Raw genomic sequence first — 25,664 nt, 5'->3', positions numbered from 1 at the left:
GGGCTCAGGGAAGGAAATGGAGAAGATATTTATGTCTCACACACACAGAGGAAGGATTTATGCATGTCTGGTGGTAACTGTCCAAAGTCAAACTGTACAGAGTCCTCTGATACAGCAGGCACTTCCTTGTGAGCAATGAATAAATGAATGTTAACAAAATGGAAGAATAATTCTGGTCATAGAAGTGGCCTCTGACAATGGTGCAGGTGGATAATAGCATCTTATTATCCAAGGCATTATTCAAAATAGTAACCTGAAAGCTTTTTTTGTCTTGTTTTCTTTCTTAAAGCTTCTTTGATTTGTCCTTGTATCTAAAAAGACTCAGCCAGTATCTGCCTGTTTACTTTGTACCCTAAGGAAATGTGAGTTTGTGTTCATTCTGCTTAAACACATTGACATTTTGTGTTTGCTGACTGCTCATTCTCATGAGGGGTCAAGGTGTATGCAGTCTTTAAGGAATCAAGTGCAAGGCCCTCCTTCCTTGAAAGAACTTGAAGCCTGAGTAAGGAACACAAATCCTGTTTGTAAGCCTTTTCTACAATTTCAGGAATTAATCTCTTCCTGCCTATCATTTTGGAATTGGTATTCCCTGCTTTTAGCTCTTTAAAGAATATGTATTTATTCATCTATCCATTCATTTGTAAATAATTAGTTCCAGTTTGGTGCCAGCCCCTGGGCAGCATCACGGGTATAAAAGTGACTCTGCCACAGACCCTGACTCTGAGAAATCACTGTTGAGTTTGGGAAGAAGTCATGTAAACAACTCATTAAAGAACTATATTAGTCAGGATTCTTGGTTTGCTTATGACAGAAACTCAACTTCAAACAGCTCAGGCATACGGAGGAATTTATTACATCAAGAAAAGAAAGAGGGGCAACCAACATTCAGATTTTTTATTTTAACATAAAAGTCAGAATTTTTGTCTTTTTTTTTTTTTTAATAGGGTATTCTAGAAAGACTGGCTTGCATTTCTGGAAGAAAACTATAAGTTATAGCTGAGGAGTGGGTCCCCTTATATATGGCACAAGTGCTTTCTCCCTGGCCCCAACCCACCACTTGTACTGTGTTTGCATATGTAATTATACTCATCCCTGGTCACTCATTTGTGCCTCTTCTTTCTTCTCCATAAACATCTGAATTATCAGACCCTTGGATCAGAAGGTCAAACTGGAGGTGGGACGACTAGTTGGTAAGTTATTGCAACACTGCCTTGAAGAAAAGATGATAGCAAAGCAGATGGAGAGTCAAGAATAGTGGCAAGATATTTTGGTCATGGTGACAGAACTTGGTCACTGGAGGATTACATATTTTTACTTCTTCAAAAATATTTTTGGAATCTTCTGGATTTATTTCTTTTATGTATTTATTTCACACTGTTTATAGAAATCGTTCAGACATTATGTATTATTTTTTTCTCAAGGAATAAACCAGGATCCTGGACAAAATCAGTCACAGGTGGTCCAGAGGGGGACTGGCTAAGCATCCTTCAAACAGTAAGCTGGTCTAGGCCCAGGTCCAGTCCAGGGAGACTTGCTAAAGGAGGTGGAGGCAGCTTTTCTGACTTAGGGAAGCAAAGTCAGATCCAGAGACTCAGATGTCAGGCACAGTATCAGGGGTTCAGGTAACAACAATCCAAGGCCTTGGCTTTAAGGTCAGTGACACATCAGAATCTGTTGAAGAGTCTAAGTAATTAATATTCATGATATAGTGTGTGTGTGTGTGTGTGTGTGTGTGTGTGTGTGAAATGAACTGACCTTCCCTTTTCACCTATTCCTGCTCCCATTTTGACCCCCGTTCCTACAACCTCTACACTTCTCTTAGGACTGTCTAATAGAGACTTTGGCATTACTGCTATTTGGTTTCCAGACATATTTTCTCTTGATTTCTCTGTTCTAGCTAGATTTGGGCCCATGGATTCCCACTATCTTGTATGTATTCTGTTTCCCTCTAGTATATTGTCTCCTGGGATCTTGCTGGGTCTTGGACCCAGACGGTTCCAAAATGTGGATATGAGTAACTTTGTCTTGAGCAATCAGAAAAGACTTCACGTAGGTTGAGGTGACATGCGATGGGGGCTCTGAAGATGAGAAAAATTCAAGGTAGAGATGAGAGAGGACACAAGGTACTTTAAAGAAAGAAAAAAAGTATGTGTATAAGGCATAGTTTATTTGGGGAACTGTGAGAAGCTTATGTCAGTGGAGCAAATGGTGAGTAAAAGGTGAAGTCCAGGTTTAGTCTGCAGTGGGGCGATTTCTCTTCTCCTATTAATTGTTTCACATGTAAATGACTCTCCCTGGTTGATGTCCAGACCCATTGGAAGATAACTGTAATAGTAGAAAAGAATGTCTCAGTTCTGATAGGACCACATGAAAGAGTCTTGAATCCTCTTCAAGAGTATTTCCTGAAGAGCAGGTCTCCTCAAAATTTTTGGGGGGTGGGAGAGGGGGAGAGCGAGAGAGAGACAGAGGGAGAAGGAGAGAGAGAATCTTAAGCAAGCAGGTTCCACACTCAGCATAGAGCCCCACTCAGGGCTCGATCTCACAGTCTGAGATCATGACCTGAGCTGAAATCAAGAGTTAGTCATTTAACCAACTATGTAGTCCTCCCCCACCCAAGAATTTTTATGATTCTTTCCACTGTTTTCTGAATCTATTGGTCAAAGATTTCTTCTTTCCAGCAAATATCTGATTTTAAAAAACATTTTAGGTAGAATAAAAAAAGTTTCCAAAAAGTTTAGAGGGTCCTTTAAGGGTTTAAATATTTTAAACTTATTTTAAATGTATACATTAATTTCAGAACATGGGAAATTATCAATAATAGTCCCACCATCTTAATATACTACTTAAGGTTGTAGAGTATTTCCAGTCTTTTTTGCATGCTCAGTGATTTTTTTTCTGAACTAAAATGAAATCATTTTCTATATGTGATATTTTTATCACTTATATTCTTAAATTTTTAATTGACAGTAATGTAAACATCTGAGAAAAAAAAACTTTGGCTCCATTGTACATTTTTTTTTCAAGTATTTGAACAAAAAATGCTTGGATTTTTAAAGTTGGACTTCTGGAAAAGTCATGGGAAATGGTGTAATGTTCCAAGTGGTTCAGAATAAAATATACCTGAAGCTTAATATCAATTTTAGTCAATTTTAGATTTTTAAAAGAGATTAGCTGGCACTAGAATTTAATTTATCCTGGCTGTACCACCCATTATCTGCGTGATTTTGGACAAATCATTTAACCTGCTGTGCCTCAGTTCTCTCATTATTAAAATGAAAATATAATAATCATCATCATAATAATAATATAAGAATTTAGTAAATTAATAGTGTTTGGAACAATGCCTATCACATAGTAAATATCAAGGTTAGTTACATGTATTTTAAAAAGTTTTACCTCAGACATCTCAGGAACTATTATGTGTATTACACTATTGCTGAAAGTAATTAAGTTTCAGAGTAAAAATGTGTATTACACTATTGCTGAAAGTAGTTAAGTTTCAGAGTAAAAATTTGAATCTACTTTTCAGTGTAATAAGATTCAGAAATACTCTGAGTATTAAATTTTAAATAATTTGTTAAAAATATATTAACGTTTTCTATGTCTCTCTGAGAGGGAGAAAACTTTCACCTCAGTTGACAGGGTCAAAGAACATTCTCCCTTCCATTAACATACAGGCAAGTTTGCAGCATTTTAATCCAATCTGAAGAGACAAGAAATACATTCATGTTCTCTCACATCCACATTCCCAAGAAATGAAATGTAGCAAAATCTAGCACCACTGGCATCTCCTCATTAAATTTAGGAACAGAACTCATCTTTAATTGAATTCTTATCTAATGACTCAGAGCTTTAAGTCAACCTGAGAACTTTAATTTTGAAGTTTATTATCTCTGTTAATTAGGACAGAAATTGCAATTATCTTGTTCTTGTCTGCCTTCTTTCACCTTGTCCCTTATATACCACATCACTTCTCACACCAAATATGTTTACTGCTGATTAATGAGAGTGAGCATTTTTTCTGAGAAGGACATATTAGAGCTAGAGGTATCATTTATCCTTCCTTCTTTCTCAAAGGATTGGTGGTGATTTAGCTCTTGGGTTGATCAGGTTGAGAGCAGAAGCCATGGTAAGGTATACAAACAGCAGTGATTTGGGGGATCTAAAGGCACTAGTGTTCAGGGAGAAGGTTGCACTCTGACAGGGAATAAATAAATGTTTACATAATTCTACACCTCTCAGACCTTAAGTGATAACAAGAGACCTTAAGTAGCAATGTTTCAGTGAAACTTTCCATGGTTGGGTGTAACAGGAAAAAATGCTGACAAGCAAAAAAGCATATCTGTACAAGAGACTGAAGAAAGGAAGGAAACTATATGTCAAAATGATAAATCCAGAAATCCAGATTTATCACTTATACATCGAAAGACTGGGCTATTCCTGGTCTTTCAGCATGTCAGTTTGTTGCTAAGTGCTACGTGGCAGGAAGTCTTTGAAACTTGGGAATTTTGTTTAGGTAGTGTGTGAGTGTTTTCCTGCCAGTATACAATTACAGTGCTAATGGCAACAGTTTCTTAAGCTGTATCTTCTAAGACTGTCAATTCGTGGAGTTTAATTCTCTCCTTAGATCTCAGGATCCTACATTCTTCCTGTACCCATCTTATAACCTTTGAAGTAATGGAGTTTTACTTAAATAAATCTTGCCTAGTTAGTTCTGCAGTGGTTGTGATAGCTGTACTTTTAGCTACTGAGAGACCAAGAGTATTTGTTATGAATGTTGATTTGTGGGTTCTAAGAAATTATAGAAGAAACCAGAAGTCCTGAAGCTGACTTACCATAACTCATGTTACTCAGCTGAGTTACATAAGGTTGCCAAGCTGTACAACCTCTGTTTGCAGATATGGATTTCCCTCTTCTCAGGTTCCCTTCTTTACCTGCTATACTCTTCCAAGATCCTAGGGGAGCACGATCCAAATGAACCTTCTGCCGCACTGAAAACATTCTACATCAGCACTAATATGGAAACTACTAGCTACATGTAACTACTGAGAGCTTGCAATATGGGTTGTGTAACTGAGGAACTAACTTTTGCAAAACAATTTTATTGAAGTATAATAGGCACACAATAAATGACACATACTTAAACATATATATAATTTGGTAAGTTTTGACGTATGAATACACACATGAAAATATGACCTAATTAAGATAATGAATATATGCATCACCTCTAAAAGTTCCCTTGTAATCTTTTTGTTTTGTTTTAATATTTTATTTATTTGTTCATGAGAGACACAGAGAGGCAGAGACTCAGGCAGAGGGAGAAGCAGGCTCCATGTAGGGAGTCTGATGTGGGGCTTGATCCTTTTCCAGGATCACACCTTGGGCTGAAGGCAGCGAGCCACCCTTTGTAATCTTTTTAAATCCTTCCATCCTCTTCCCCTATCTTCAGGCCACCACTAATCTGCTTAATAAGTTAAAGGTTAGTTTATGTCTTTTAGAATTTTATGTAAATGGAATAATAATGGATATACTTTTTAGGGGGGGATCTGGGTTCTATTTTTAGATTCATCCATGTTGTAATATATGTCAAGGGTTAATTTATTTTATGGCAGAGTAGTATTCCACTGTATGGATTTACCACAGTTCATCTCTTCACCTATTGATGGACACCTGGACTTTTTCCAGTGTCTATTACATATAAAGCCATGAACATTCATGTTCATGCACAAGTTATTGAATGGACAGATGTTTTCTCTTGAGTAAAAGTCTAGGACTGGAATGGCAACACCATGTAATAGATATATACTTAAATTTCAAAGAAATTGGCAATCTGTTTTTTACTTGCTGTTTATGAGACTTCCAATCTCTTCACATTCTCACTTTAGTTGGTGTTTCCAATCTTTTTAACTTTGGTCATTCTAATAGATATGCAATGGTATCTCATTGTGGCTTTAATTTGCATTTAACCTAATGAATGATGGTGCTGAGCACCTTTTCATGTATTTACCTACCATTTGTATATCTTTGATGAAGTGTCTATTTGGATCTTTTCCCCATTACTTTCTGGGTTATTTTCTTATTGTTAAGTTTTGAGAGTTCTTTACTCTGATATAAGTACTTTATCCAATATGGTCTTCAAAAACTTATCTTAGCTAATTAAATGTCTTTTCATTTCTTAATGCACCTTTTAAAGAACAGAAGTTTTTAATTTGCAAAAAGCCCAATTAAAGAAGATTTTTAATAGATTATGTTTTTATTGTTCTAAGAAATCATTGCTGACTTAAACTTGAAAATATTTTCTCTTAATGCATTTTCTAGAAATTTTTAGGTTTTAGATTTTACATTTAAACCTATGACACATTTTATATTAATTTTTGTATATGGTGCAAAATACAGATCCAAGTTGTTGTTTTTTTTTTAATTTGGATATCCAATTTTCCCAGCACCATTTGTTGAAAGACTATTCATTCTCTACTGCATTGGTTTTGAAACTTCGTAAAAAAAAATCAGTTTTATATATGTGTATGGATTTATTTCTGGATTCTATTCTGTTTCATTGATTTGCCTGTGCCAAAACCATGCTGTTCCGATAACTGTAGCTTTATAATATTCTTGAAATCTTGTGCTGTTAGCTCTCCAACTTTGCTCTTCAACATTATTGATTATTCTCGGTCATTTGCATTTCCACATGAATTTTAGAAAGTATGTCAATTTCTATTTCTAAAAACCCTCCTGAGATTTTTATTGTTAATTGTGTTGACTTTATATGCCAATCAACTTAATATATCAATATATATAATTATTATTAAGAATATACATCTTAAAATTTAACCTCCTGATACATAGATACAGTATCATTCCATTTATTTTGGTCTTCTTTATTTTCTTTTAGTAATACTTTGTAGTTCTCAGTGTCATTCATATTCTTTGGCAAATTTATCTTAAATATTTTTTGGTGCAACTGTAAATAGCTTTGTATTTTTTATTTCAATTTTGGATTATTCATTGCTAGACTAGATATATATTTAGTTGTTGTAAATTGATCCTATATCCTGCAAGACTGTTTAGACACTCCATTAGGTTTTCTACATATTCATGTTTCTGCAAATCAAAATAGGTTAATTCTTCCTTTCCAATCTTGATGCCTTTTATTTCTTTTGCTTGTATTAGTGCAATGACTAGAACATTCAGTTCAAAGTAGAAGTGATGAGAGTAGAATGTTTGTCTTATTCTTAATCTTAAGGGGAAAATAGTTTTTCTCCATTAATATGTTACTAGTTATACATTTTTCACAAATGCCCCTTTTAATGAGAAAATTCCTTTCCATTCTTAGTTTCCTGAGAGTTTTATCAGGAATGGATGTTGAATTTTGCAAAATGTTTATATGCATCTATTAAAATAATCATGTGATTTTTTTTTTCTTTTAGCTAGTTTGCTTATTAAAGGGGGAGTGAGGAGCAGAGGGAGAGGGAGAGAGAGAATCTTAAGCATGCTCCACACCCAGCACAATCTGAAGTGAGGCTTGATCTCACAACCCTGAGATCATAACCTGAGCTGAAGTCATATTCTGACTGGGCCACTCAAGTACCCTTAGTTTATAAATATATGAATTACATTGATTTTGAATGTTAAAATACACCCCACCTGGTCATAGTGTATTTTTAATAAATTTCACTTGCTATATTTTGTTTAGAATTTTTGTATTTGTGTTCATGAGTGTTTTTTTTTTTTTTGGTGTTGTTATTGTTTTATAATTCTTTGCCTGAGATTGGTATTAGGGTAATGCTGGCCTTATAAAATGAGTTGGGAAGTAGTTTATCCTCAAATTTGAAAAAAAATATTGTGCAGAATTGATATTATTTCTTCTTTAAAGGTTTGGTGGAATTTACCAGTGAAACTATCAAGGCCTAAAGCTTTCTTTGTGGGGTGGTTTTAAATTATAAATTGAATTTCTCTAATAGATATTGAGCCATTCATGTTGTTTATTCTTGAATAAACCTTGAAGGTTTGTGTCTTTCAAGAGATTTGTCAATTTTATCTAAATTGTTAAATTTATTAGCACAAATTTGTACAAAATATTCTTCTAGTTGAGTCACTTTATTGTACACCTAAAACTAATATAATATTGTATGTTAATTGTAATTAAAATAAAATACTTAAAGAATTTTAAAACCCCAAATATTCTTCTATTATCCTTTTAGTATCTGTAGAATCTGTAGTGATGTCACCATTCTTATTCCTATATTAGTAATTTGTTGTCTTCTTTTTTTCCTGATAAATTTGGCTAAGCATTCATCAATTTTATTGGTCTTCTAGAAGAATCTTGTGGTTTTGTTGATTTTTTTCTTGTTTTGTTGCTTTCATCTCCAACTATAACTGTGAATTTCTTCAATTCTCCTTCCAGTTCTATCAGTTCATGTATTTTGGAGTTCTGTTATTAGGTACATAGACATTTAGGATTTTTATGTTATCTTAATGAATTGATCATTTGTTTTTTATGAAGAGACCATCTTTATTTCTGATAATGTTCTTTGTTCCAAAATCTACTTTTTTTTGTTTTGTTTTGTTTTTTGTTTTGTTTTGTTTTTGTTTTGTTTTGTTTTTGTTTTTGTTTTTTTGCTGCAAAATCTACTTTATCTGATATTACTGTAGCCACCCTAGGTTTCATTTGATTAGTATAAAATAATATGTCTTTTCACATTCTTTTGCTTTTAACTTATCTGTTTCTATATATTTAAAGCATTTTTCTGGTAAACAACATATAGTGAGGTCTTGCTTTCTTATTTTGGTAATCTTGGTAGCTTAGTTGGGATGTTCAGACCATTTCCATTTAATAATGTTATTATAGATTTGATTAGGAGTGCATCTATTATTTTGCTATTTATTTTCTGTTTGTTTTATCTGCTGTTTTTTCTCTTTTTCTTTCCTTTTTTGGATTAATAGTTTATACTTTTATTATTTAATTTTCTCTCCATTGTCTTAGTAGTGGTTACTCTTCGTTTTTGTTTTGTTTTTCTAGTTGTTTCCTTATAACCTATAGTATACACAGTCTACTTGTCACATTCTAGCCTCATGTAAGATTATATGACTAATCACAATAGTAAAAGAGACTTACTATATATGCTTCATTTCCCACCTATACTTTGTGTATTGTTGTTATACATTTTTAAATTATATATATTAACCTTGCACTGCCTCCTTATTATTTTTATTTAGAAAGCCAATTTTCTTTAAGAATATTTAAATAATAAGAAAAAAAACATATATTTACTCTGTAGTTACCATTTCTAGTGTTCTTCATTCCTTTGTGTACATTTAATTTCAATCTAGTATCATTTTCCTTCTGAATAATAATGTGGGTGTGCCAAGGATGAATTCATTCATCTTTCAAGTTTGAAGAAGACTTTATTTTGCCTTCAGTTTTTGAAAGGTATTCTTGCTGAGTATAAAACTCTATGTTGGCCATTCTTTCTTCTTTTAGCACTTTAAAGATGTTACTTTGTTGTCTTCTCACTTGAATTTTCCAGTGTCTTAAAAATCACTGGACAATGACCTCTGTGGGAGCTTTCAAGGATTGTTTCTAATTGACTGACAGGTCAGTGCAATGCTGCCATGATTTTATAGTTATGAAATGAAAGCTCATTTCTTCCAACATGTTAAGGAGTTAAGAATTGACACTAGTAAGTGAGACACTGAGCATTTTTGCATTCACAAAATGCTCAAAATGCTAGCCCTAAACAACTTAAAACTTTTTTTAAAGAGAGAGAGAGAAAGAGAGAGACAGAGGCTTTTATTTCTAAAATCAATTATTCTCTAGTCAGGAATGCAAGTTACACTTGCCTGCTTAATTCATTTCATTTAAGACAGCTCAGGCTGTCTGTCAACTTATACTGAGTATCAGTTTATTGTCTAGTATTAAAAGGATATCATGTGCTTTGATGTGATAGCTTCTCTGAATCATAAGTCTGGCAATAGCTTTTTATTACAATTGAGTATACCAGAAGGATTGATTCTATTTTTTGAAGCCTCCATCAAAATAGAAGACATGTTTGAGACTGATTCATCCAAAAACTATTTATTGATTCTTTACTATGTTCCAGACATTGGAGATAAAATAATGAACAAAACAGATGAAAGTCCCTCACTTCATAAAAATATATATTCTAATCAGAGGAAATGGTCAACAAATAAATATTAAACAAATAAATTAAATATATACAGTGTGAGATTATAATAAAACCAAAAGGGGAAGCAGAGAGTTCCAGATGGCTGCAATTTCTAGTAGTGTGGTCTAGAAAGGCCTACTGAGGAAGTGACATTTGAATAGAGGATTGAAGGAAGTGAAGGAGTAAGCCATTAAGATATTTGGGGAAGGACGTTTCAGGTAGAAGAACAGCAAGAGTAAATGTCCTCAAGCAGGATTGTACATGGCATGTGTATATGCAAGCCACAGCAAGGGAGCATTTCAAACAGAGGGGCACACCTTTAATTTTCCAAATGTGTAACAACAGATTCTGATAACCTCATCATTCACCTTCTATTATCATATAGGCATGCACAGAGTCTTTAATTTATGTATTACTTTAGGTATTTATGGGTTTATTTTTTATACTGTGTTATTCTAAAAATGTCTATGTAATTTGTAGTTAGACCTTTTGGTTTCTGTTTCTTTTCCCTTGAACACAACTATTAGAGTAGTTTTCCTCAAACAATGTTTTAATCATGTTCCTCTATTTCTCAGGAACCTAAAACTTCTTCTTGAATCAAATCCAAAATTTTAATTTTGCTTATCAAAGTCCCATGTCAACTGGTACAATTTATTTTCACACAGCCTACCTTTGTATTGTTTCTCTATATGTCATATTTATTCCCACCCGTGCACAAGATCATTCTGGTCACCTTGCCTTGAGATCCTCCATTTCTCATTGCTAATTAATTTTCCACATATCCTTGTGAACAAAACTCATATATGCCTCACTTATTTATTCAACAAGGCATTTATTGATTATCTTCCATATACCAGGCATAATGAAACTTAATGTGATTAACATCAACCCCAAATGATTAGTTTTTTCCCTCTACTCCTACAGCAGTCTAAGCTATACAAAAGCACACTGTGTTTCATGAACTACAATTTCTTGCTAAGTTTCTATTTTCTTGCTAAGTTTCATCTGTTCTCCACAGGTAAGTCATAAATTCCTCAAGGGAGTAGCTTTGTCTTTTGTTACTTTGCATTTTCCACAATACATGGTATAGTAGAAACAAATTAAATATTTGTTCATAGCCTGATTTAACTCCAAAGGGTTTTTAGAAGCTGTCATAGCAATCCTCTGAGGTATTCTTTTAAAATTATATATAATTACTCTTCTATCTTATTAAGTAAAAATGGCACCTTATGCAAAACTGTGATAAGTGGAGGATATTTCATTGGCCAGAGAGTCTCTTATAACAGTAAATGAAAGATATATTCACTTTCTCTTTTCAGTTGATGCTATTTTGATCTGTACAGAAAATACAGGATATCAGCTGCTTTAACAGTGATAAATGTGGGCTAATGCATATAATGTAGAGTGCTGTGCTCCAGATGAACCCATTCATCAGTGTCTGTCTCTGTGGGTGGGAGAACAAATCCCTAGGCCCCCATTGTTCATGATAGGACAAAACATTTCTATGTCTTTCACAGTGCAGTATGATTGCTATTGAAATTTTCATGGCATCTGTGAGATAGCCACAAAACTGTCCCTTACAAAATGATTATATGCTGCAACTAGACTCCAGCCACACTGAGCCCCTTTCTGTTTCTCAACTATGTGAAGTCCTTTCCTAACCTCATGCCTTCTAAATTTGCTGTTCTCTCTGCCTGAAATGTTCTACCCTCAGTTCTGCAAAGGTGCATTTTCATTCTTCAGCTCTCAGCTCAAATACTGTTTCTTCTAGGCAGTCTCCCCTGACCACTTTTATTTTTAAAAAATGTCCTCCCCTGACCTCTACCAACACCCTCCACTATTATCTCTCTTTCTTTCTTTCTTTCTTTCTTTCTTTCTTTCTTTCTTTCTTTCTTTCTTTCTTCTTTCTTTCTTTCTTTCTTTCTTTCTTTCTTTCTTTTTCTTTCTTTTTTCTTTCTTTCTTTCTTTCTTTCTTTCTTTCTTTCTTTCTTTCTTTCTTCTTTCTTTCTTTCTTTCTTTCTTTCTTTCTTTCTTTCTTTCTTTCTTTCTTTCTTTCTTTCTTTCTTCTTTCTCTTTTACAGTTTTTATCCCAATATAGCCTAGCAGAGGTCCAGTGCTTGGTAGGTCCTCAGTAAAAATTTGTTGAGTGAAAAAAAAAAAGTTCGTTGAGTGAAAGAACAACCAACTTTTAAAAATAGCCATATGGTATTTAACAGCATTGTTTATCACATCATGATTCATACTAAGACTGAAGTACACAAACCATCTATATAGTGTTTGATTCTCAATTTATAGCTTTAATAAATACTATTGCTTTTGTGTCAATAAGAGTAAAATAAAATTAAAAAAAGAAGTACCCTATCTATCCATATCACTACTCTGTCCTGTTTTTGCTCTCTAAATAGTCTTAGCTTTCCATCTTACTAATGTCCTGGTTATCTCTCAGCTCTGTGTGTTTAACTCTGATTAAACTAGTTTAATATTTCTCTCATATACAAGGTGAGTGCTATATGAATCAGAATTCTTCATTTGTGTTGTGCTTTACTGCACAGAAAGCATTTGTATCTTTATAACAGCTTTGTGAGTTGGGCAGAGTGATGTTCTCCATTGTATAGATATGGAAGAGGTTCAAAAAAGTAAATGATTGAAGTAAGGTCACACAGGTAGAAAATGAGAGTGAAGGCACAGATGCGGCAAATGAAACTCTTGCTGGATCCAGAAGTATGATTTCATGGCACTCTGCAAACCTTGTCTGTGTCTTCCTGGATGGTTAACACTGAGAACAGACCACTAAGAAGAGGAGCTTCTATATTGTGTGGAATAAAATCATCATCACCCTCCATGCTCGTCATGATCACAAAACCGGTGGTTAGTTTAGAAAAGCAGAACTGTTTCCATGCTGTCTGCTATGTCTGTTTGGTTTTCTGTCCTTCCCTCTGCTGCCCACTATCCCTTTTGTCAGTTGGCTTGTATTTCTCTTAAGTTAATTTGGGCATTCTGCCATCAGCCTATCTTTCTGGATGTTCTTTTATTATTAATTTAAGAGTACATAATATTATATCAAAAGCTGTACTTCCAAATGGAAACAAAATTTCACTTAAGTGAAAAAAACCTTCCAAATTACAATTGTCCTCAGTAAGGTTTTGAGATTTTTTTCTAAAGCAGAATTACCTAAAAGAAAGGGAGAAAGTGGGAGGGGAGTCTAAGAGCATGTCCTAGTTAAAATATTAGGCTCACCAGGAAGATGTATTATGTCTGTGATTGCATGGACATGGACATCCACATTTCTGGTCCTGGTCTATGGATGGCAACACTGAAGGTGTTATTAAAAGAATGCTGAGTAGGATTGAGAGGAATGCTCTAAGGCTGCTGAGCCTGCCAGGAAAGGGATCCTTTGGCTTCTTTAATGCCTACCTGAGATTGGTATGTGTTTGGGGCTCTGCCTTTCAGGGTATGTAACTGCTGTGCCCAGAAATCACATGAGGGGTGGCTAACTGACCACGTTCTGAAGTCAATCGCCTTTCCTTTCTGGGTCCCAGTTTCCTCTCCTGAGGAAATATCATCACTGCCTATACTATTTGCATAGTGGTGGGGGAATCAAGTAAGAAACATGAGGGACAGAATTTTGGCATTCATTAAAATCTGCACAGGAATAGGTTTTCTTCATGTTATTCATTCAGATAGAGATTACTTCCTGCTAGTTCTGCTAATGACTTCAATGTGTCCTTTTGGCGTTTCTTCAGCTCTGCCTTTTAATGGTGACATTATTTCAGTTCAGGATATGAAATCTGCTTAAGGATCCTGCTCATCTGTTCCTTCCTATGTCTAGACTGGTGAGGCAGACTTGCATTAAATATAATTTTGACACTGACAGGCCAGCTGCTGTTGAAGATATCATAGAATGAGACCTTACATTGCTTACAGATGTTAAATACTGTTTGCAGGTGACCCAGCAATTCTGTCCATGTCTCTAGTCTGCATACTAAGTCTCTCCATCCCTCAGAAGCAAGCATGCAGGGTAATCTGTTTTGCTAAGGGTCCCATGGGAATTGCTGCTTATTGCTGACATAAGAAAAAGGCAAAAAAGAAAGGCCAATTTATTTCCAGGCTTTTGCAGAGTAGCAGATGTTTCTTGTGCAAAAGTAATATCATAGCAGCATGTTATATTTACAAAGGATCATATGGTTTTAAAAAACAAACTTTTGTTTAATAATTATACAAGGAATCATGAATATATCCTCATTGAAAAAAATTCAAACAATATAGAAATAAATATAGGAAATGGCTTTTTCTGGGAAAAGAAGGGGAACTTCAGGTGATATTGGTGATATTGGTTGAAAGAGGCTCTGCATTTTGCCTTTATATTGAAATTTTGGCATGTATTCTTTTATAGTTTTTATAAGCATCTGTATACATGTATGTACAGATAAAAATATATAAAGAAAAAATCTTTAACATCAATGGAATAATACTAAACATATTGTTCAGCAATTTTTTTCCTTAGTATGACTTAAAGTGCTTTCTAATTCATTACAAGTACATTTGCTGCATTAAAAAATGTATAGCTAAATGGTATTCCTAAGATATGCCATTAATTAATAATTATAACATGCCACTAATCACTTTTTTTTAAGATTTTATTTTTATTTATTCATGAGAGACACACAGAGAGAGAAAGAGAGGCAGAGACAGGCAGAGGGAGAGGCAGGCTCCAGGCAGGGAGCCGGACATGGGACACGATCCTGGGGCTCCAGGATCACACGTTGGGCTGAAGGCGGCGCTAAACCGCTCAGCCACCCGAGGTGCCCCCATTAATCACTTTCTTAGAGATGGAAATTTATTTTATTTTTTTATATAATAATGTTGCCATAAGCATCCTTGTACATATGTCTTTCTGCACATGTACCAGTATTTCTCTTGGTAGAATAGGAAACTGGAAGCAAAACTGCTGAGTCAGACTTCAGTCAAGTTAACTTCCAGAGGCTCAGCTTCCTTTTCTGTAAAATCAGTTTACTATAACCTACCCCAACGGTGATTTTGAGGATAAAAAATTAAAATTAAATGTTTAAATTATAAATGCAAGTTCATTCTCTTTATTGAAGTCATTTAAAAAAAATTAAAATTTCCACTCCCTATTTTTTTCAGGATTGTTTTTATTCCTCTATTTTGTATATATTAAGATGTTATATATTAAGATGTTAAGTGTGCAGAATATTAAGATGTTTGGTGTGCAGAAAGAATAAGTTGAACAGCTATTGATGCTGTCTCCTCCACCTTCAATTTCATTCTGTGTCTCTTGGGGAGGTACAGAGTAGTCTGAAGAATGTTGGGGTTCTATAGTCTGCCTTCCTCTTTCTTGTTCTTGTATGCTATACTGTTTTGCAACATTCTAATATATTAGCTTGTTTAAAGTCCCCTGTTAAATGTGAGCATGCATAACACAGATTTTCCTCTTAAACCTTTTTCTCTCTCTTGAAATTCATCATATTCTCTGCAGATCATTTCTGAGAATCTTACATATGTTTTGAAGGGAAGAATTAAAACAAATCTGCAGCCTGTAGCCTCAGGCCACCTCTGATTAAATGAGAACATTTCCACTGATGTTATAACTAGAGGTATGGATTTGAAATAGCTCAGAAAGCTAAGGTCTGATTCTAGGGCAATGGCACAGGCCCTGAGGCATATATGTTAGCCAGCAGGTTAAAATAGGTCCCCATGGTTTTCCTTGTGGCACTCAGTGCTTTCCATATGGATGCCCCTTAAATGCTGAGACACGGAGGAAGCAGGGATCTCCAGGCAGGCTCTTAAAGACAGATGATCTAAGCTGCTACTAAGGACTTTAGATGCGAGCACCCACTCTCTGCCTTGTGTCTTCACATGACTACATAATTTTCTCTTCATTCATCTGTTCTATTGTCTGAGTAGGCTAGTGTCATCTCTATAGACTGCAAGTCCAGAAGGGAAGGACTTCATGGGTCAGTTTGCCTTGCCCTGACCCTAAGAAGCACTTGATGTGTTTACTAGATACTTTTCAATTTAAACAGTGAGGAAAAGGAAATGTGACAGACCCAAACTTAGCCCTTTGATCTCTCAATTCTTCCCTGAAAACCTCTGCAAACGAATCCATGCTGTTCATTATGCTCGCCCAAGAACACGATGAGCTGTTCTCTGAGGCCAGATTTTCAACCTACGATTCTCTGAGAATAGTTCCCATATTGTGGAAGAGATGACTATCTGGTCCAATGAGTCAAGAAGGATAAAAGCACAATCTATTTGAAAAAAAAAAAAAAAAAAAAGACATGGCTTGGTGGCTAAAGAATGAGAATCCAGCTTTTATCCTGGATATGACATTTAACTCAGTGCCTTAGGCACACCATTTTATCTTATGTTACAAAAAACTTAGGAAATGTTACAGCTGCTTAGGTGCTGGGTTGCTCCCAAGAGTTATGCCTTCAATATGCTTTAGATTTCATTTCAGAGTATGAAATCACATAGCTGCAAATGCTGATGTAAGTCTTGGCTTTTTGGTTGAATTTAGGATCTTTGAGATTTCCTTACGTTTCATTTCTAGGCTATCCTTAGAATCAACGTGTGCTCCTGTGCATCTCTTTCTGATCGCACAAAGAACTCTCTCAACATTATCCCTGACCCCTTTGCCTCTTTTGTCCCAGGAGAACAATGTTTTGAGTCCCTGCTTCTGTCTCCTTCTTCTTGCCTTATTTCAGTATCTGTGAAAACACCAGTCCTTATACCCAGAGAATTCTCCTACTTTTTCCCTAATAATAACTCCTCTTACCTCTAATTTTCCCGTCTTATTCCACTTTTCAGATTTCCTTCACTCATTTTTTAAAATATTTTATTTATTCATGAGAAATACAGAGAGAGGCAGAGACTTAAGCAGAGGAAGAAGCAGGCTCCCTCTGGGAGAGCCCGATGTAGGACTCAATCCCGGAACTCTGGAATCACCACCTGAGCCAAAGGCAGACGTTCAACCACCGAGTCACTCATCGAAATGATTTGTAAATCATTTCAAATATTTACATTTATGGACTTAGGCATGAGTTCTTTCACCAGCCATGACAAAAACATCTCCTTTTGCTTTCAGCACTTAGCACATTGTCCACTATATACTACACGCTCTGTAAATATTTTTTGAATAAATTAACGAATACCTGCCACTTCACCAATATAACTTGATTATAAAATGTGAAATGGGGGATCCCTGGGTGGCTCAGCGGTTTGGCGCCTGCCTTTGGCCCAGGGTGCGATCCTGGAGTCCCGGGATCGAGTCCCGGAGTCTGCTTCTCCCTCTGCCTGTGTCTCTGCCTCTCTATCTCTATCTCTATGTCTATCATGAATAAATAAATAAATCTTTAAAAAAATGTGAAATGTGAATGACAGATGCATGCCTGTTTATTGGGACAATCATGATATCACATCCAAGGGGCATAGGACTCTCTGCTGGGCAAGAAGCACATTGTTGCTTCTGTCTGGAATGACCTCACCTCACTCAGGAGCTCCCCAATTCCTCACTCCTCAGCACTTCTTATCAGTCTTTCAGAACTTAGTGTAGGGTTGCCCTTCGGAAAGCTTTCCCTAGCTGCTAAGGCTGAATGAAGCTTTCTCCTATGTGTTTCCAGAACAGACACTGCACATCTCTATTTAGCCCTTATCTACTGGGACTGGTGTTAACTTTTGTCTCTCCTCATCTCAGTAGACCAATTTACTCTTTCTTCACTGAAGAACAGAAAAATAAGCAATGCGAGTTTGTAGAATAGGTAAATGAACCTGGTAGGGATGACTTTTGAGAAGTGGGAGCAAGGAAGGAGATAGGAAACCTTTTAGAAGAGGACAAAGAGATGGGAAAATGGTTATCAGGGTGGGAGTAAGACCACAACTGAAGGCCTGGAGAATTTTCAGGAGATGGGGGAAGCTCTCTCAAACAAAGTCAGATACTGACAGGTGAGGGCTGCAGAGAGCAAAGCCCATTTCTTCAGGTTATGCTAGAGGATGTTGCCTTGGTGTTTCTTCCCTACTTGGGTGTTTCTGTCCTCACTACATATTGCGGTGTGGAATTGTCTTCTCTTTTCCTGCTTTTGGAACTATCCACAATATCTTAAGCTCCTTCAGGCAGGAAAGAACAATGTCCTGGAGTTGTGTTATGCATGGTTCTGTGGGCCAAGTGCTCAGCAAAGACCTTCTTTCTCCTTGACCAGTGTTTCCTGATTGGCTTCCTTTAGGGATAGGAGGGCATCTATTGTAGGCCCAGGACTTACGTTCCAGAGGTAAATTTTCCTGGCAAATGATTTTTACAATTATGCTTGTCATGAGTATTTTACAATTAAAGCCCCAATTCTGTTCTCTAATTGGTGAAGGTTCAGGTGGCTTGGCTTACATATACCCTGACTGGGCTACCCCCTGATTTCTTTCTTTTACTCTCATTTTCTTTCTTTATGAGTTAAAGAACCCCCAGTAGCTGCTGAGGACCAACATTGCTGTCATGTGTCCACACAGCTTTCATAAAATACTTGCTTAATCCATCAGGGAGAGAGGCTGTATTTGGCCACATAGAAACTCCATCACTTTAATATTCAGAGTGTACCTTCTTTTGGGTTAATGAATAATTTCAAATTTTCATCTCATCTGTATATTAAATAGCTACTTGTTTTCAAAAGCTTTAAATGACACCAGCTCCAGACATCTTATCCTCCGTGGCAGGCCTCTGAGACAGTGTATTCAGAGAAACATGGTTTGGAGCCCCACTGACTTTTCTGACATTTAAAACAACAAACAACAACAACAACAAAAGCTGCCACAAACCTCCTCTCCAGTTTTTTTTTTTTTTTTTTTTGAAGTTCAGGGAACTTGAAATGCTAAAAGCAGATGCCCAGAAACACACAGACTATAGGACTTAGAATTTTAAAAGGCATTCCAAAGCTTCTAAGAGACAAATCTGGCTTTAGAGTAGACGATTCTTACTTTTCATAAACCATGTATCCAGTCCCTAGTCACAATCAAAAATGATTTGTATTAAAAAATACAAAGTCAAATATGAAGTCATGAAATAATCAATTCCCTTTCAACCTGTATTCTTGCTTCTGGTATGAGACGTTGGGCTGGTGCTCCAGTCACTGTGGTCTTGACTAACTCAGAATGAAAATTTCCCTAGTGCTTATCTTGATTATTCTAAGAGTAATTATACCATAAGGAGCCAATGATACAGAGTATTTGAGTTTGTGTTTCCTAACTTTGCTGCTATGTAGAGAATTTTTATGTATGGACACAAATTTGGATTCATCTAGATCGGTAGTTCCTTAGGACCCACATTGATGGTAGTTGTGTGTGTGTGTGTGTGTGTGTGTGTGTGTGTTTTGGGGAGTGGTATGAGTATTATTTTCGAGACTTCAAAAAGCTTGATGGAAACATCTCATGTGTGTGAAATCAAATTATACAGTCTAACTAAACAATGTGTTTCTTGGCTGTGGACTAGAATTCTATTTGGAGAAGCAAGATATAGAAAGGATGAATACATTTTAAAGCCAGAAAGATGTGGGTTCAACTTGCCATTCAGTCATGTTCCCACTGTGTGATGTTGTGCAAGTTATTAACCTCTCTGATTCTAAGTTTTCCCACTGGGAAAATGGGAATTATACCCACCAGGCTGAACCATTACAAGATTAAATAGAATTCTATTTGTAGAATGTCCAGTACACATTAGCCACTAAACAAATGGCAGTTATGGTTATTTTGATGACCATTGTTCAAAACAGTGCAGTAATGCACCACATTCTGATCAGAAGCTTTACTAACAAATAGCACTACCTTTTATGGTTCTCTCTGTTCTAGGTCCCATGGTAAGAGATTATTATAAGTTATCTCATTGAATCCTCCTAACAACTCTGCAAGATAGGCACTATTGTTATCCTCATTTTCTAGAAAAGAAAACAGAGGCTTAGGAAGATTTATAATTTTCCCATCACAGAGGTAGTAAATAGTACTGTCAATATTCAAATCCAGCTGATCTGACTTCAGAACCATAGGCTTAACTAGTGTAATTAACTGAGGTCCAGTCATATATGTCTTTAGAAATATACCCAAAATGTGGGGGGAGAGGGAGCTATTGTTTCTTTTTTAAAAAATATTTTATTTATTTATTTATTTGATTGAAAGAGAGTGAGCGAGAGCGAGCATGAGTGGAAGAGGGGTAGAGGGAGAAGCAGACTCCCTGCTGAGCAGGGAGCCCAGCATGGGATTAGATCCCAGGACCCTGGGATTACAACCTGAGCCAAAGGCAGACACTCAACCAACTAAGCCACCGAGGTGCTCCAGGGAGCTATTGTTTCTTAAGATGTACACTTTACTATTTAAATTCCTTTAGGAGCATCTGGGTAGCACAATTGGTTAAGCATCTGACTCTTGATTTCAACTCTGATCATGATCTCAGAGTTGTGAGATTGATCCCCACATCAGGCTTCACACTAAGCATGGGGCCTGCTTAAGATTCTCTTCCTCTCTCTCCTTCTGCCCCTCCCCACTCTCTCTCTCTCTCTCTCTCTCTCTCTCAAATAGATACTTTTTTTTTTTTTTTTCAGAGAGGGAGAGACTGAGAAAAAGGAAAAAATTTTAAGCAAGCTCCACACCCAGTATGGAGCCCAGCATGGGGTTCCATCTCATGACCTTGAGGTCATAACCTGAGTTGAAATAAAGAGTTGGATGCTTAACTGACTCAGCCACCCAGATGCTCTAATAAATAAATATTTTTTTTAAAGATTTTATTTATTTATTTATTCATGAGAGACACACCGAGGAGAGGTGCAGAGACACAGGCAGAGGGAGAAGCAGGCCCCATGCAGGGAGCCCGATGTGGGACTCGATCCCAGGTCTCCAGGATCAGGCCCTGGGCTGAAGGTGGCGCTAAACTGCTGAGCCACCCGGGCTGCCCCAATAAATAAATCTTTAAGAAAAATTTATTTTAAACCACAAGGGTCACAAAGTAAAGAATAATGCATTGGTCTTAGGTGATGAAGAGGTTGTGAACAGAAATGCTCTTTTCTCTAGACTAGTTTGAAATAGGCTGTGAAAAACCCAGGGCATAAAATAGGTTCAGATCAAGTCTTCTGAAGAAGAGAAAAATGAGAGCAACAGAGCCTCCAATGTAAAACATATTTCTGGGAAATGTAAAACCTGAGACTGGAGGAGCTTGATGTAAACCATGCTCTATGACATGGAAAGTAGGGCATCTTCTAAAATCGAAGCTGAGGATGTTCACTTATAGTAGTCAACTGTCTGCCAGATTCTTAATAAGCCACACATTAGTTAGATGTTAAAGAAGTATCACAAAATTATTATTTATTAAATACTCCACAGCTTGAAATGTATGGGTAATTGATGTATGTAACTAAACATTCCGGGAGAATAATTACTCATGAATGATTCAGTCGACGTCAAAGTCACTAGGTCTCTCTTGGTGTGACAAGCAACTGTTCCAGGCTGTTGCATTATTACAGATGTATAGCATTAGGTCATCAAAACTGGCATACAAAGAGGTGGGCATTATTATTTTTTTGTTAAGATTTTATTTATTCATGAGGGACACACAGAGAGAGGTAGAGACATAGGCAGAGGGAGAAGCAGGCTCCCTGCAGGGAGCTGGATGTGGAACTCGATCCCCAGACCCAGGATCACGCCCTGAGCCAAAGGCAGATGCTCAACCTCTGAGCCACCTTAGCGTCCCAGAGGTGAGCATTATTATTAATTTAAAATCTCATTTATTGAGGTTTTATTTATGTACAGTAGATGACATTCAAGTGTAGATTTGATGGTTCTTGATATTTGGATACAGCACCAAATTATTGTTTCAATAAAAATACAGAACATCTCCATTACTCCCAGAAATTTCCTTGTGTCCCTTTGTGGTCCTTCTATCTCTCCACTCCTGGCCATGGGCAACCACTGATTTACTTTCTGTCACTACAGGTTAGTTTGCATTTTCTAAAGCTTTATGTAAATAGAGTAAAACAATATGAATTCCTTTTTCCTCTGTTTTTTTTTTCTTACCCAACCTAATTATTCTGAGATTTATTTATGTTTATTGCTTATAACAAGGATTAATTCCTTTTAATTTTTGAGTAGTATTTGAGGTATAAATATACTTTGTTGTTATTGCTGTTATGAACAATCATGTACAACTCTGTGCATGGACATTTTTTTTTCATTTCTCTTGAATAAATACCATAAGAATGGGTCACATGATATACACGTTTAACATTTTAAGAGAATGTCCAATGGTTGTTCAAAGCAGTGTTACATGAGACTTCCAGTTGCTTCACATCTCATCAATACTTGTATCATCAGTCTTTTAAATTTTAGCCAGTCTAGTAGGTGTAAGAGGTCTCTTGTGTTTTAGTTTACATTTCCTTAATAACTGATGATGTTGAGAACTTTTTATGTGCTTGTAAACTATTCATATATCTTCTTTCTAAGGTGTCTGTTCAAATCTTTTGCACATTTAAAACATTCCATGTTCATGGATTGGAAGAACAAATATTATTAAAATGCCTATGCTACCCAAAGCAATCTACACATTCAGTGCAATCCCTATGAAAATACCATTGACATTTTTCACAGAACTGGAACAAAGAATCCTAAAATTTGTATGGAACCAGAAGAGATCCCATATAGTAAAGGAACGCTGAAAAAGAAAACCAAAGCTGGAAGCATTACAATTCTGGACTTCAAGCTGTATTACAAAGCTGTAATCATCAAGATAGTATGGTACTGGGATGCCTGGGCAGCTCAGCAGTTGAGCGTCTGCCTTCAGCTCAGGGAGTGATCCCAAGGTCCAGGGTCAAGTCCCCACATCAGGCTCCTTGCAGGGAGCCTGCTTCTCCAACTCTTCCTGTGTCTCTGCCTCTCTCAATGTGTATCTCGCATAAATAAATAAATAAATAAATAAATAAATAAATAAATAAATAAAATCTTAAAAAAAAAAAAGATAGTATAGTACTGACATAAAAACAGATACATAGATCATTGGAACAGAATAGAGACCCAGATATAGACCCTAAACTATATGGTCAACTAATCTTTGACAAAGCAGGAAAGAATAGCTAAAGGAATAAAGATGGTCTCTTTAACAAATGGTTTTGGGAAAATTGGACAGCAACATGCAGAAGAATAAAACCAGGCGACTGTCTTAAAATATACACAAAAATAAATTAAAAATGGATGAAAGACTTACATGTGATACAGGATCAAAATCCTAGAGAACACAGGCAGTAACCTCTTTGACCGTTGCCACAGCAACTTCTTGATAGACATATCTTTAAAGGCAAGGGAAACAAAAGCAAAAATGAACTATTGGGACATACAAATGGTCAACAGACACATGAAAAAATGCTCAACATCACTTGTCATCAGGAAAATACAAATCAAAATCACAATGAGATACCACCTCACACCAGTCAGAATGGCTAAAATTAACAACTCAGGAAACAACAGATATTGGCAAACATGCAGAGAAAGAGGAACCTTCTTACACTGTCGGTGGGAATGCAAACTGGAGCAGCCATTCTGGAAAACAGAATGGAGATTCCTCAAAAAGTTAAAAATAGAGCTACCTTACAAGTCAGCAATTGCACTACTAGGTATTTTTCCAAAGGATACAAACATAGTGATCCGAAGGGGGTACCTGTATCCCAATGTTAAAAGCAACAATGTCCACAATAAGCAAACTATGGAAAGAGCACAGATGTCTATTGACAGATGAATGGATAAAGAAGATATACTCAGCCATCAAAAAGAATGAAATCTTGCCATTTGCAACAACGTGGATGGAACTAGAGAGAATTATACTAAGTGAAATAAGTCAGAGAAAAGGCAAATATCATATGATTTCACTCATATGTAGAATTTAAGAAACAAAAAGATGAATGTAGGGAAAAAGAAGGAAAAATAAAATAAGATGAAAACAGAAAGGGAGACAAACTATGAGACTCTTAACCATAGGAAACAAACTGAGGGTTCCTGGAGGGGAGGTAGGTGGGGGTTAGGGTACTTGCTGATGGGCATTAAGGAGGGCAAGTAATGGAATAAGTACTTGGTGTTATACGCAACTGACAAATCACTAAATTCTACCACTAAAACCAATAATACAGTATATGTTAATTTAATTGAATTTAAATAAAAAAAATTTTAATTGAGATGTTTTACTTCTTATTACTGAGTTGGAAGAGTTCTTTATATATTCTAGATACAAGTTCTTTATATATTCTAGATAGATACAAAATATATATATTATATTTTTGAAAAAAAATATTTTATACTAATCTGTGGCTTGTCTTTATTTTTAATGGTGTCTTTTAAGGAGTATATGTTATTAATTTTAATAAAGTCCAATTTATGAATGTTTTCTTTTATAGTTCATGTTTTCTGTATTCTAAGAAATCTTTGCCTATTCCAAGATTATGCAGATTTCTTCTTTTTTTATTTTGTAAGTCTTAGAGTTTTAACTCTTACATTTTGGTTTATGATTCATTTTGATTTATTTTTTATGTATATTATGAGTATATTAGCTATCTTTCTATTGCTTTATAACAAATTACTCTAAAATTTAGCAGCTAAAACAATAAACACTATTTCACACAGTTCATGAGTCAGAAATCTGAGCCTGGCTTACTTGGGTGATTCTGGCTCAGGGTTTCTCCTGAGGTTGCTGGTAAACTATTGGTCATGACTGCAGTCATCAGGAGCCTGACCAGAGCAGAAGGATGTGCTTTCAGGATGGTTCACTCACATGGCTATTGGCAGAAGGCCTCAGTTCCTCACCAAATAAGACTTTGCAGGGTTGTCTGGGGGTCCTGACAGCATTGCTGATGGTTTCCCATAGAGTAAATGATCTAAGCAAGAATGAGTGAGGAGGAAAATAATTTATCTTTTACAACCTAGTATCCAAAGCTACACACCATCATTCTACTTAATTCTATTAATTATAAGTCAGTTTCTAAGTCCACCCCACAGGGCAGCCCCAGTGGCTCAGCATTCTGCCCAGGGCATGATCCTGGAGATCCGGGATCAAGTCCCATGCCGGGCTCCCTGCAGGGAGCCTGCTTCCCCCTCTGCCTGTTTCTCTCTCTCTGTCTCCAATAAATAAAAAATAAATAAATAAAACATTTTAAAAAATCTTTAAGTCCACTCCACATTCAAAGGAAGTAGAATTAATTTACACTTTTAAAAATGGAGGAGTACCAAAGAATTGTGGACATATTTTGAACTACCATATGAGGTGAGGTTTAAAGTTCATTTCTTTACTATTTAGATATCCAGTTGTTTTACTACCATTTGTTGAAAAGATTCTCTTTTCCCTATGGTTGGCATTATCTGTCCTACTTTCTTTTCTGGATGAGTATCATTAATGGTTATAAATCAAACCGAATTTTTCTAAAAAGTCAAACTTCTAGCAAAAATGATTAAAAATAAAGTTTATACATATATAAA

General features: G+C 35.9%; 1 long non-coding RNA gene across 1 annotated transcript in view; it reads right to left on the bottom strand.

Moving 5' to 3' along the window:
* Positions 1-23,494, bottom strand: part of LOC140616638 (uncharacterized) — a 31,643-nt gene extending 8,149 nt beyond the window's left edge. The window contains exon 1 of the long non-coding RNA XR_012017048.1: positions 23,410-23,494. This is a non-coding gene — a long non-coding RNA (uncharacterized lncRNA). The remainder of the gene's footprint in view (positions 1-23,409) is intronic.
* Between the last annotated feature and the right edge of the window lie 2,170 nt (positions 23,495-25,664).

This window comes from Canis lupus, chromosome 24, assembly GCF_048164855.1.
Source record: "Canis lupus baileyi chromosome 24, mCanLup2.hap1, whole genome shotgun sequence".
Classification (NCBI taxonomy): Eukaryota; Metazoa; Chordata; class Mammalia; order Carnivora; family Canidae; genus Canis; species Canis lupus.
This window is presented reverse-complemented; position numbering and strand designations above follow the sequence as displayed.